This window comes from Ambystoma mexicanum, chromosome 5q, assembly GCF_040938575.1.
Source record: "Ambystoma mexicanum isolate Mex_15411 chromosome 5q, UKY_AmexF1_1, whole genome shotgun sequence".
In the NCBI taxonomy this organism is placed as follows: domain Eukaryota; kingdom Metazoa; phylum Chordata; class Amphibia; order Caudata; family Ambystomatidae; genus Ambystoma; species Ambystoma mexicanum.
In genome coordinates, this window is record NC_090933.1 from 1,377,817,123 (window position 1) to 1,377,832,171 (window position 15,049).

A 15,049-nucleotide genomic window follows, 5' to 3' on the forward strand; every position below is an offset into this window, starting at 1 on the left:
AACTCACAAGATCAGACACATCAGGGAAGCTCTGCGTGATAAAGGAAACATTCACAAATACACCAGCACTGCTACAAAAGAGTTGATGACCAGGAACTCACAAGATCAGACACACCAGGGAAGCTCTGCGTGATAAAGGAAACATTCACAAATACACCAGCACTGCTACAAAGGAGGGGGTGACCATGAACTCACATGATCAGGTACATCGGGGAAGCTCTGCATGATAAAGGAAACATTCACAAATACACCAGCACTGCTACAAAGGAGGGGGTGACCAGGAACTCACAAGATCAGACACATCAGGGAAACTCTGCATGATAAAGCAAACATTCACAAATACACCAGCACTGTTACAAAAGAGGGGGTGACCATGAACTCACATGATCAGGTACATCGGGGAAGCTCTGCATGATAAAGGAAACATTCACAAATACACCAGCACTGCTACAAAGGAGGGGGTGACCAGGAATTCACAAGATCAGGTACATCGGGGAAGCTCTGCATGATAAAGGAAACATTCACAATTACACAAGCACTGCTACAAAGGAAGGAGTGACCACGAACTCACACGATCAGGCACATCGGGGAAGCTCTGCATGATCAAGGAAACATTCACAAATACACCAGCACTGCTACAAAGGAGGGGGTGACCAGGAACTCGCAAGATCAGACATATCGGGGAAGCTCTGCGTGATAAAAGAAACATTCACAAATACACCAGCACTGCTGTAAAGGAAGGAGTGACCATGAACTCACAAGATCAGACACATCGGGGAAGCTCTGCATGATAAAGGAAACATTCACAAATACACCAGCACTGCTGTAAAGGAGGGGGTGACCAGTCACTCACAAGATCAGACACATCAGGGAAGCTCTGCATGATGAAGGAAACATGCACAAATACACCAGCACTGCTACAAAGGAGGGGCTGACCAGGAACTCACAAGATCAGACACATCGGGGAAGCTCTGCATGATAAAGGAAACATTCGCAAATACACTAGCACTCCTACAAAGGAGGGAGTGACCAGGAACTCACAAGATCAGACACATCGGGGAAGCTCTGCATGATAAAGGACACATTCACAAATATACCAGCACTGCTACAAAGGAGGGGGTGACCATGAACTCACATGATCAGGTACATCGGGGAAGCTCTGCATGATAAAGCAAACATTCACAAATACACCAGCACTGTTGTAAAGGAGGGAGTGACCATGAACTCACATGATCAGGTACATCGGGGAAGCTCTGCATGATAAAGGAAACATTCACAAATACACCAGCACTGCTACAAAGGAGGGGGTGACCAGGAATTCACAAGATCAGGTACATCGGGGAAGCTCTGCATGATAAAGGAAACATTCACAATTACACCAGCACTGCTACAAAGGAAGGAGTGACCACGAACTCACAAGATCAGGCACATCGGGGAAGCTCTGCATGATAAAGGAAACATTCACAAATACACCAGCACTGCTACAAAGGAGGGGGTGACCAGGAACTCACAAGATCAGACATATCGGGGAAGCTCTGCGTGATAAAAGAAACATTCACAAATACACCAGCACTGCTGTAAAGGAAGGAGTGACCATGAACTCACAAGATCAGACACATCGGGGAAGCTCTGCATGATAAAGGAAACATTCACAAATACACCAGCACTGCTGTAAAGGAGGGGGTGACCAGTCACTCACAAGATCAGACACATCAGGGAAGCTCTGCATGATGAAGGAAACATGCACAAATACACCAGCACTGCTACAAAGGAGGGGCTGACCAGGAACTCACAAGATCAGACACATCGGGGAAGCTCTGCATGATAAAGGAAACATTCACAAATACACTAGCACTCCTACAAAGGAGGGAGTGACCAGGAACTCACAAGATCAGACACATCGGGGAAGCTCTGCATGATAATGGACACATTCACAAATATACCAGCACTGCTAGAAAGGAGGGGGTGACCATGAATTCACATGATCAGGTACATCGGGGAAGCTCTGCATGATAAAGCAAACATTCACAAATACACCAGCACTGCTGTAAAGGAGGGAGTGACCAGGAACTCACAAGATCAGGTACATCGGGGAAGCTCTGCATGATAAAGGAAACATTCACAAATACACCAGCACTGCTACAAAGGAGGGGGTGACCAGGAACTCAAAAGATCAGACACATCGGGGAAGCTCTGCATGATAAAGGACACATTCACAAATATACCAGCACTGCTACAAAGGAGGGGTGACCATGAACTCACATGATCAGGTACATCGGGGAAGCTCTGCATGATAAAGGACACATTCACAAATACACCAGCACTGTTACAAAAGAGGGAGTGACCATGAACTCACATGATCAGGTACATCGGGGAAGCTCTGCATGATAAAGGAAACATTCACAAATACACCAGCACTGCTACAAAGGAGGGGGTGACCAGGAATTCACAAGATCAGGTACATCGGGGAAGCTCTGCATGATAAAGGAAACATTCACAATTACACCAGCACTGCTACAAAGGAAGGAGTGACCACGAACTCACAAGATCAGGCACATCGGGGAAGCTCTGCATGATAAAGGAAACATTCACAAATACACCAGCACTGCTACAAAGGAGGGGGTGACCAGGAACTCACAAGATCAGACATATCGGGGAAGCTCTGCGTGATAAAAGAAACATTCACAAATACACCAGCACTGCTGTAAAGGAAGGAGTGACCATGAACTCACAAGATCAGACACATCAGGGAAGCTCTGCATGATAAAGGAAACATTCACAAATACACCGGCACTGCTGTAAAGGAGGGGGTGACCAGTCACTCACAAGATCAGACACATCAGGGAAGCTCTGCATGATGAAGGAAACATGCACAAATACACCAGCACTGCTACAAAGGAGGGGGTGACCAGGAACTCACAAGATCAGACACATCGGGGAAGCTCTGCGTGATAAAAGAAAGATTCACAAATACACCAGCACTGCTGTAAAGGAAGGAGTGACCATGAACTCACAAGATCAGACACATCGGGGAAGCTCTGCATGATAAAGGACACATTCACAAATACACCAGCACTGCTGTAAAATAGGGGGTGACCAGTCACTCACAAGATCAGACACATCAGGGAAGCTCTGCATGATGAAGGAAACATTCACAAATACACCAGCACTGCTACAAAGGAGGGGGTGACCAGGAACTCACAAGGTCAGACACATCGGGGAAGCTCTGCATGATAAAGGAAACATTCACAAATACACCAGCACTCCTACAAAGGAGGGAGTGACCAGGAACTCACAGGATCAGACACATCTGGGAAGCTCTGCATGATAAAGGACACATTCACAAATATACCAGCACTGCTACAAACGAGGGGGTGACCATGAACTCAAATGATCAGGTACATCGGGGAAGCTCTGCATGATAAAGCAAACATTCACAAATACACCATCACTGCTGTAAAGGAGGGAGTAACCAGGAACTCACAAGATCAGGTACATCAGGGAAGCTCTGCATGATAAAGGAAACATGCACAAATACACCAGCACTGTTACAAAGGAGGGGGTGACCAGGAACTCACAAGATCAGACACATCGGGGAAGCTCTGCATGATAAAGGACACATTCACAAATATACCAGCACTGCTACAAAGGAGGGGGTGACCATGAACTCACATGATCAGGTACATCGGGGAAGCTCTGCATGATAAAGCAAACATTCACAAATACACCAGCACTGCTGTAAAGGAGGGAGTGACCAGGAACTCATAAGATCAGGTACATCGGGGAAGCTCTGCATGATAAAGCAAACATTCACAAATACACCAGCACTGCTGTAAAGGAGGGAGTGACCAGGAACTCACAAGATCAGGTACATCAGTGAAGCTCTGTGTGATAAAGTAAACATTCACAAATACACCAGCACTGCTACAAAGGAGGGAGTGAGCAGGAACTCACAAGATCAGGTACATCGGGGAAGCTCTGCATGATAAAGGAAACATTCACAAATACACCAGCACTGCTACAAAGAAAGGGTGACCAAGAACTCACAAGATCAGACACATCGGGGAAGCTCTGCGTGATAAAGGAAACATTCACAAATACACCAGCACTGCTAAAAAAGAGGAGGCGACCAGCCATTCACAAGATCAGACACATCGGGGTAGCTCTGCGTGATAAAGGAAACATTCACAAATACACCAGCACTGCTACAAAGGAAGGAGTGACCAGGAACTCACAAGATCAAGCACATCGGGGAAGCTCTGCGTCATAAAGGAAACATTCACAAATACACCAGCACTGCTACAAAGGAAGGAGTGACCAGGGACTCACAAGATCAGGCACATCGGGGAAGCTCTGCGTGATAAAGGAAACATTCACAAATACACCAGCACTGCTACAAAGGAAGGAGTGACCAGGAATTCACAAGATCAGGCACATCGGGGAAGCTCTGCGTAATAAAGGAAACATTCACAAATACACCAGCACTGCTACAAAGAAAGGGTGTCCAGGAACTCACAAGATCAGGCACATCGGGGATGCTCTGCATGATAAAGGAAACATTCACAAATACACCAGCACTGCTACAAAGAAAGGGTGACCAGGAACTCACAAGATCAGACACATTTGGGAAGCTCTGCATGATAAAGCAAACATTCAGAAATACACCAGCACTGCTACAAAGAAAGTGTGACCAGGAACTCACAAGATCAGACACATCGGGGAAGCTCTGCATGATAAAGGAAACATTCACAAATACAACAGGACTGCTACAAAGGAGGGGGTGACCAGGAACTCACAAGATCAGACACATCGGGGAAGCTCTGCATGATAAAGGAAACATTCACAAATACACCAGCACTGCTACACAGGAGGTGGTGACCAGGAACTCTCAAGATCAGACACATCGGGGAAGCTTTGCGTGATAAAGGAAACATTCACAAATACACCAGCACTGCTGCAAAGGACGGGGTGACCAGGAACTCACAAGATCATACACATCGGGGAAGTTCTGCGTGATAAAGGAAACATTCACAAATACACCAGCACTGCTACAAAGGAGGGGGTGACCAGGAACTCACAGGATCAGGTACATCAGGGGAAGCTCTGCATGATAAAGGAAACATTCACAAATACACCAGTACTGCTGTAAAGGACGGGGTGACCAGGAACTCACAAGATCAGACACATCGGGGAAGCTCTGCATGGTAAAGGAAACATTCACAAATACACCAGCACTGCTACAAAGGAGGGGGTGACCAGGAACTCACAAGATCAGACACATCAGGGAAGCTCTGCATGATAAAGCAAACATTCACAAATACACCAGCACTGTTACAAAAGAGGGGGTGACCATGAACTCACATGATCAGGTACATCGGGGAAGCTCTGCATGATAAAGGAAACATTCACAAATACACCAGCACTGCTACAAAGGAGGGGGTGACCAGGAATTCACAAGATCAGGTACATCGGGGAAGCTCTGCATGATAAAGGAAACATTCACAATTACACCAGCACTGCTACAAAGGAAGGAGTGACCACGAACTCACACAATCAGGCACATCGGGGAAGCTCTGCATGATCAAGGAAACATTCACAAATACACCAGCACTGCTACAAAGGAGGGGGTGACCAGGAACTCACAAGATCAGACATATCGGGGAAGCTCTGCGTGATAAAAGAAAAATTCACAAATACACCAGCACTGCTGCAAAGGAAGGAGTGACCATGAACTCACAAGATCAGACACATCGGGGAAGCTCTGCATGATAAAGGAAACATTCACAAATACACCAGCACTGCTGTAAAGGAGGGGGTGACCAGTCACTCACAAGGTCAGACACATCAGGGAAGCTCTGCATGATGAAGGAAACATGCACAAATACACCAGCACTGCTACAAAGGAGGGGCTGACCAGGAACTCACAAGATCAGACACATCGGGGAAGCTCTGCATGATAAAGGAAACATTCACAAATACACTAGCACTCCTACAAAGGAGGGAGTGACCAGGAACTCACAAGATCAGACACATCGGGGAAGCTCTGCATGATAAAGGACACATTCACAAATATACCAGCACTGCTACAAAGGAGGGGGTGACCATGAACTCACATGATCAGGTACATCGGGGAAGCTCTGCATGATAAAGCAAACATTCACAAATACACCAGCACTGTTGTAAAGGAGGGAGTGACCAGGAACACACAAGATCAGACACATCGGGGAAGCTCTGCATGATAAAGGAAACATTCACAAATACACCAGCACTGCTACAAAGGAGGGGGTGACCAGGAACTCACAAGATCAGACACATCAGGGAAGCTCTACATGATAAAGCAAACATTCACAAATACACCAGCACTGTTACAAAAGAGGGGGTGACCATGAACTCACATGATCAGGTACATCGGGGAAGCTCTGCATGATAAAGGAAACATTCACAAATACACCAGCACTGCTACAAAGGAGGGGGTGACCAGGAATTCACAAGATCAGGTACATCGGGGAAGCTCTGCATGATAAAGGAAACATTCACAATTACACCAGCACTGCTACAAAGGAAGGAGTGACCACGAACTCACAAGATCAGGCACATCGGGGAAGCTCTGCATGATAAAGGAAACATTCACAAGTACACCAGCACTGCTACAAAGGAGGGGGTGACCAGGAACTCACAAGATCAGACATATCGGGGAAGCTCTGCGTGATAAAAGAAACATTCACAAATACACCAACACTGCTGTAAAGGAAGGAGTGACCATGAACTCACAAGATCAGACACATCGGGGAAGCTCTGCATGATAAAGGAAACATTCACAAATACACCAGCACTGCTGTAAAGGAGGGGGTGACCAGTCACTCACAAGGTCAGACACATCAGGGAAGCTCTGCATGATGAAGGAAACATGCACAAATACACCAGCACTGCTACAAAGGAGGGGCTGACCAGGAACTCACAAGATCAGACACATCGGGGAAGCTCTGCATGATAAAGGAAACATTCACAAATACACTAGCACTCCTACAAAGGAGGGAGTGACCAGGAACTCACAAGATCAGACACATCGGGGAAGCTCTGCATGATAAAGGACACATTCACAAATATACCAGCACTGCTACAAAGGAGGGGGTGACCATGAACTCACATGATCAGGTACATCGGGGAAGCTCTGCACGATAAAGCAAACATTCACAAATACACCAGCACTGTTGTAAAGGAGGGAGTGACCAGGAACACACAAGATCAGACACATCGGGGAAGCTCTGCATGATAAAGGAAACATTCACAAATACACCAGCACTGCTACAAAGGAGGGGGTGACCAGGAACTCACAAGATCAGACACATCAGGGAAGCTCTACATGATAAAGCAAACATTCACAAATACACCAGCACTGTTACAAAAGAGGGGGTGACCATGAACTCACATGATCAGGTACATCGGGGAAGCTCTGCATGATAAAGGAAACATTCACAAATACACCAGCACTGCTACAAAGGAGGGGGTGACCAGGAATTCACAAGATCAGGTACATCGGGGAAGCTCTGCATGATAAAGGAAACATTCACAATTACACCAGCACTGCTACAAAGGAAGGAGTGACCACGAACTCACAAGATCAGGCACATCGGGGAAGCTCTGCATGATAAAGGAAACATTCACAAGTACACCAGCACTGCTACAAAGGAGGGGGTGACCAGGAACTCACAAGATCAGACATATCGGGGAAGCTCTGCGTGATAAAAGAAACATTCACAAATACACCAACACTGCTGTAAAGGAAGGAGTGACCATGAACTCACAAGATCAGACACATCGGGGAAGCTCTGCATGATAAAGGAAACATTCACAAATACACCAGCACTGCTGTAAAGGAGGGGTTGACCAGTCACTCACAAGATCAGACACATCAGGGAAGCTCTGCATGATGAAGGAAACATGCACAAATACACCAGCACTGCTACAAAGGAGGGGCTGACCAGGAACTCACAAGATCAGACACATCGGGGAAGCTCTGCATGATAAAGGAAACATTCACAAATACACTAGCACTCCTACAAAGGAGGGAGTGACCAGGAACTCACAAGATCAGACACATCGGGGAAGCTCTGCATGATAAAGGACACATTCACAAATATACCAGCACTGCTACAAAGGAGGGGGTGACCATGAACTCACATGATCAGGTACATCGGGGAAGCTCTGCATGATAAAGCAAACATTCACAAATACACCAGCACTGTTGTAAAGGAGGGAGTGACCAGGAACACACAAGATCAGACACATCGGGGAAGCTCTGCATGATAAAGGAAACATTCACAAATACACCAGCACTGCTACAAAGGAGGGGGTGACCAGGAACTCACAAGATCAGACACATCAGGGAAGCTCTACATGATAAAGCAAACATTCACAAATACACCAGCACTGTTACAAAAGAGGGGGTGACCATGAACTCACATGATCAGGTACATCGGGGAAGCTCTGCATGATAAAGGAAACATTCACAAATACACCAGCACTGCTACAAAGGAGGGGGTGACCAGGAATTCACAAGATCAGGTACATCGGGGAAGCTCTGCATGATAAAGGAAACATTCACAATTACACAGCACTGCTACAAAGGAAGGAGTGACCACGAACTCACAAGATCAGGCACATCGGGGAAGCTCTGCATGATAAAGGAAACATTCACAAGTACACCAGCACTGCTACAAAGGAGGGGGTGACCAGGAACTCACAAGATCAGACATATCGGGGAAGCTCTGCGTGATAAAAGAAACATTCACAAATACACCAACACTGCTGTAAAGGAAGGAGTGACCATGAACTCACAAGATCAGACACATCGGGGAAGCTCTGCATGATAAAGGAAACATTCACAAATACACCAGCACTGCTGTAAAGGAGGGGTTGACCAGTCACTCACAAGATCAGACACATCAGGGAAGCTCTGCATGATGAAGGAAACATGCACAAATACACCAGCACTGCTACAAAGGAGGGGCTGACCAGGAACTCACAAGATCAGACACATCGGGGAAGCTCTGCATGATAAAGGAAACATTCACAAATACACTAGCACTCCTACAAAGGAGGGAGTGACCAGGAACTCACAAGATCAGACACATCGGGGAAGCTCTGCATGATAAAGGACACATTCACAAATATACCAGCACTGCTACAAAGGAGGGGGTGACCATGAACTCACGTGATCAGGTACATCGGGGAAGCTCTGCATGATAAAGCAAACATTCACAAATACACCAGCACTGCTGTAAAGGAGGGAGTGACCAGGAACTCACAAGATCAGGTACATCGGGGAAGCTCTGCATGATAAAGGAAACATTCACAAATACACCAGCACTGCTACAAAGGAGGGGGTGACCAGGAACTCACAAGATCAGACACATCGGGGAAGCTCTGCATGATAAAGGACACATTCACAAATATACCAGCACTGCTACAAAGGAGGGTGACCATGAACTCACATGATCAGGTACATCGGGGAAGCTCTGCATGATAAAGGACACATTCACAAATACACCAGCACTGTTACAAAAGAGGGGGTGACCATGAACTCACATGATCAGGTACATCGGGGAAGCTCTGCATGATAAAGGAAACATTCACAAATACACCAGCACTGCTACAAAGGAGGGGGTGACCAGGAATTCTGCATGATAAAGGAAACATTCACAATTACACCAGCACTGCTACAAAGGAAGGAGTGACCACGAACTGACAAGATCAGGCACATCGGGGAAGCTCTGCATGATAAAGGAAACATTCACAAATACACCAGCACTGCTACAAAGGAGGGGGTGACCAGGAACTCACAAGATCAGACATATCGGGGAAGCTCTGCGTGATAAAAGAAACATTCACAAATACACCAGCACTGCTGTAAAGGAAGGATTGACCATGAACTCACACGATCAGACACATCAGGGAAGCTCTGCATGATAAAGGAAACATTCACAAATACACCAGCACTGCTGTAAAGGAGGGGGTGACCAGTCACTCACAAGATCAGACACATCAGGGAAGCTCTGCATGATGAAGGAAACATGCACAAATACACCAGCACTGCTACAAAGGTGGGGGTGACCAGGAACTCACAAGATCAGACACATCGGGGAAGCTCTGCATGATAAAGGAAACATTCACAAATACACCAGCACTCCTACAAAGGAGGGAGTGACCAGGAACTCACAAGATCAGACACATCGGGGAAGCTCTGCATGATAAAGGACACATTCACAAATATACCAGCACTGCTACAAAGGAGGGGGTGACCATGAACTCACATGATCAGGTACATCGGGGAAGCTCTGCATGATAAAGCAAACATTCACAAATACACCAGCACTGCTGTAAAGGAGGGAGTGACCAGGAACTCACAAGATCAGGTACATCGGGGAAGCTCTGCATGATAAAGGAAACATTCACAAATACACCAGCACTGCTACAAAGGAGGGGGTGACCAGGAACTCACAAGATCAGACACATCGGGGAAGCTCTGCATGATAAAGGACACATTCACAAATATACCAGCACTGCTACAAAGGAGGGGTGACCATGAACTCACATGATCAGGTACATCGGGGAAGCTCTGCATGATAAAGCAAACATTCACAAATACACCAGCACTGCTGTAAAGGAGGGAGTGACCAGGAACTCACAAGATCAGTTACATCGGGGAAGCTCTGCATGATAAAGTAAACATTCACAAATACACCAGCACTGCTACAAAGGAGGGGGTGACCAGGAACTCACAAGATCAGGTACATCGGGGAAGCTCTGCATGATAAAGGAAACATTCACAAATACACCAGCACTGCTACAAAGAAAGGGTGACCAGGAACTCACAAAGTCAGACACATCGGGGAAGCTCTGCATGATAAAGGAAACATTCCCAAATACACCAGCACTGCTAAAAAAGAGGAGGCGACCAGCCATTCACAAGATCAGACACATCGGGGTAGCTCTGCGTGATAAAGGAAACATTCACAAATACACCAGCACTGCTACAAAGGAAGCAGTGACCAGGAACTCACAAGATCAAGCACATCGGGGAAGCTCTGCGTGATAAAGGAAACATTCACAAATACACCAGCACTGCTACTAAGGAAGAAGTGACCAGGAACTCACAAGATCAGGCACATCGGGAAAGCTCTGCGTGATAAAGGAAACATTCACAAATACACCAGCACTGCTACAAAGGAGGGGGTGACCAGGAACTCACAAGATCAGGTACATGAGGGGAATCTCTGCATGATAAAGGAAACATTCACAAATACACCAGCACTGCTGCAAAGGACAGGGTGACCAGGAACTCACAAGATCAGACACATCGGGGATGCTCTGCGTGATAAATGAAACATTCACAAATACACCAGCACTGCTACAAAGGAGGGGGTGACCAGGAACTCACAAGATCAGGTACATCGGGGAAGCTCTGCATGATAAAGGATACATTCACAAATACACCAGCACTGCTACAAAGGAGGGGGTGACCAGGAACTCACAAGATCAGGTACATCGGGAAAGCTCGGCATGATAAAGCAAACATTCACAAATACATCAGCACTGCTACAAAGGAAGGAGTGACCAGGAACTCACAAGATCAGGCACATCGGGGATGCTCTGCATGATACAGCAAACATTCACAAATACACCAGCACTGCTGTAAAGGAAGGAGTGACCATGAACTCACAAGATCAGGCACATTGGGGATGCTCTGCATGATAAAGGAAACATTCACAAATACACCAGTACTGCTGTAAAGGAGGGGGTGACCAGGCACTCACAAGATCAGACACATCAGGGAAGCTCTGCATGATAAAGCAAACATTCACAAATACACCAGCACTGTTACAAAAGAGGTGATGACCAGGAACTCACAAGATCAGACACATCAGGGAAGCTCTGCGTGATAAAGGAAACATTCACAAATACACCAGCACTGCTACAAAGGACGGGTTGACCATGAACTCACAAGATCTGACACATCAGGGAAGCTCTGCGTGATAAAGGAAACATTCACAAATACACCAGCACTGCTACAAAAGAGGTGATGACCAGGAACTCACAAGATCAGACACATCAGGGAAGCTCTGCGTGATAAAGGAAACATTCACAAATACACCAGCACTGCTACAAAGGAGGGGGTGACCAGGAACTCACAAGATCAGACACATCGGGGAAGCTCTGCATGATAAAGGACACATTCACAAATATACCAGCACTGCTACAAAGGAGGGGTGACCATGAACTCACATGATCAGGTACATCGGGGAAGCTCTGCATGATAAAGCAAACATTCACAAATACACCAGCACTGCTGTAAAGGAGGGAGTGACCAGGAACTCACAAGATCAGTTACATCGGGGAAGCTCTGCATGATAAAGTAAACATTCACAAATACACCAGCACTGCTACAAAGGAGGGGGTGACCAGGAACTCACAAGATCAGGTACATCGGGGAAGCTCTGCATGATAAAGGAAACATTCACAAATACACCAGCACTGCTACAAAGAAAGGGTGACCAGGAACTCACAAAGTCAGACACATCGGGGAAGCTCTGCATGATAAAGGAAACATTCCCAAATACACCAGCACTGCTAAAAAAGAGGAGGCGACCAGCCATTCACAAGATCAGACACATCGGGGTAGCTCTGCGTGATAAAGGAAACATTCACAAATACACCAGCACTGCTACAAAGGAAGCAGTGACCAGGAACTCACAAGATCAAGCACATCGGGGAAGCTCTGCGTGATAAAGGAAACATTCACAAATACACCAGCACTGCTACTAAGGAAGAAGTGACCAGGAACTCACAAGATCAGGCACATCGGGAAAGCTCTGCGTGATAAAGGAAACATTCACAAATACACCAGCACTGCTACAAAGGAGGGGGTGACCAGGAACTCACAAGATCAGGTACATGAGGGGAATCTCTGCATGATAAAGGAAACATTCACAAATACACCAGCACTGCTGCAAAGGACAGGGTGACCAGGAACTCACAAGATCAGACACATCGGGGATGCTCTGCGTGATAAATGAAACATTCACAAATACACCAGCACTGCTACAAAGGAGGGGGTGACCAGGAACTCACAAGATCAGGTACATCGGGGAAGCTCTGCATGATAAAGGATACATTCACAAATACACCAGCACTGCTACAAAGGAGGGGGTGACCAGGAACTCACAAGATCAGGTACATCGGGAAAGCTCGGCATGATAAAGCAAACATTCACAAATACATCAGCACTGCTACAAAGGAAGGAGTGACCAGGAACTCACAAGATCAGGCACATCGGGGATGCTCTGCATGATACAGCAAACATTCACAAATACACCAGCACTGCTGTAAAGGAAGGAGTGACCATGAACTCACAAGATCAGGCACATTGGGGATGCTCTGCATGATAAAGGAAACATTCACAAATACACCAGTACTGCTGTAAAGGAGGGGGTGACCAGGCACTCACAAGATCAGACACATCAGGGAAGCTCTGCATGATAAAGCAAACATTCACAAATACACCAGCACTGTTACAAAAGAGGTGATGACCAGGAACTCACAAGATCAGACACATCAGGGAAGCTCTGCGTGATAAAGGAAACATTCACAAATACACCAGCACTGCTACAAAGGACGGGTTGACCATGAACTCACAAGATCTGACACATCAGGGAAGCTCTGCGTGATAAAGGAAACATTCACAAATACACCAGCACTGCTACAAAAGAGGTGATGACCAGGAACTCACAAGATCAGACACATCAGGGAAGCTCTGCGTGATAAAGGAAACATTCACAAATACACCAGCACTGCTACAAAGGAGGGGGTGACCAGGAACTCACAAGATCAGGTACATCGGGAAAGCTCTGCATGATAAAGCAAACATTCACAAATACACCAGCACTGCTACAAAGGAAGGAGTGACCAGGAACTCACAAGATCAGGCACATCTGGGATGCTCTGCATGATAAAGGAAACATTCACAAATACACCAGCACTGCTACAAAGGAGGGGGAGACCAGGAACTCACAAGATCAGGTACATTGGGGAAGCTCTGCATGATAAAGGAAACATTCACAAATACACCAGCACTGCTACAAAGGAGGGGGTGACCAGGAACTCACAAGATCAGACACATCGGGGAAGCTCTGCGTGATAAAAGAAACATTCATAAATACACCAGCACTGCTGTAAAGGAAGGAGTGACCATGAACTCACAAGATCAGACACATCGGGGAAGCTCTGCATGATAAAGGAAACATTCACAAATACACCAGCACTGCTGTAAAGGAGGGGGTGACCAGTCACTCACAAGATCAGACACATCAGGGAAGCTCTGCATGATGAAGGAAACATTCACATATATACCAGCACTGCTACAAAGGAGGGGGTGACCAGGAACTCACAAGATCAGGTACATTGGGGAAGCTCTGCATGATAAAGGAAACATTCACAAATACACCAGCACTGCTACAAAGAAGGGGGTGACCAGGAACTCACAAGATCAGACACATTTGGGAAGCTCTTCATTATAAAGGAAACATTCACAAATACACCAGCACTGCTACAAAGAAGGGGGTGACCAGGAACTCACAAGATCAGGCACATCTGGGATGCTCTGCATGATAAAGGAAACATCCACAAATACACCAGCACTGCTACAAAGGAGGGGGTGACCAGGAACTCACAAGATCAGGTACATTGGGTAAGCTCTGCATGATAAAGGAAACATTCACAAATACACCAGCACTGCTACAAAGAAGGGGGTGACCAGGAACTCACAAGATCAGACACATTTGGGAAGCTCTTCATGATAAAGGAAACATTCACAAATACACTAGCACTCATACAAAGGAGGGAGTGACCAGGAACTCACAAGATCAGACACATCGGGGAAGCTCTGCATGATAAAGGACACATTCACATATATACCAGCACTGCTACAAAGGAGGGGGTGACGATGAACTCACATGATCAGGTACATCGGGGAAGCTCTGCATGATAAAGC

General features: G+C 46.4%; 1 protein-coding gene across 1 annotated transcript in view; it reads left to right on the forward strand.

The window, feature by feature from the left end:
* Positions 1–15,049, forward strand: part of LOC138498436 (zinc finger protein 91-like) — a 487,667-nt gene that overhangs the window by 392,368 nt on the left and 80,250 nt on the right. The window lies entirely within an intron of this gene.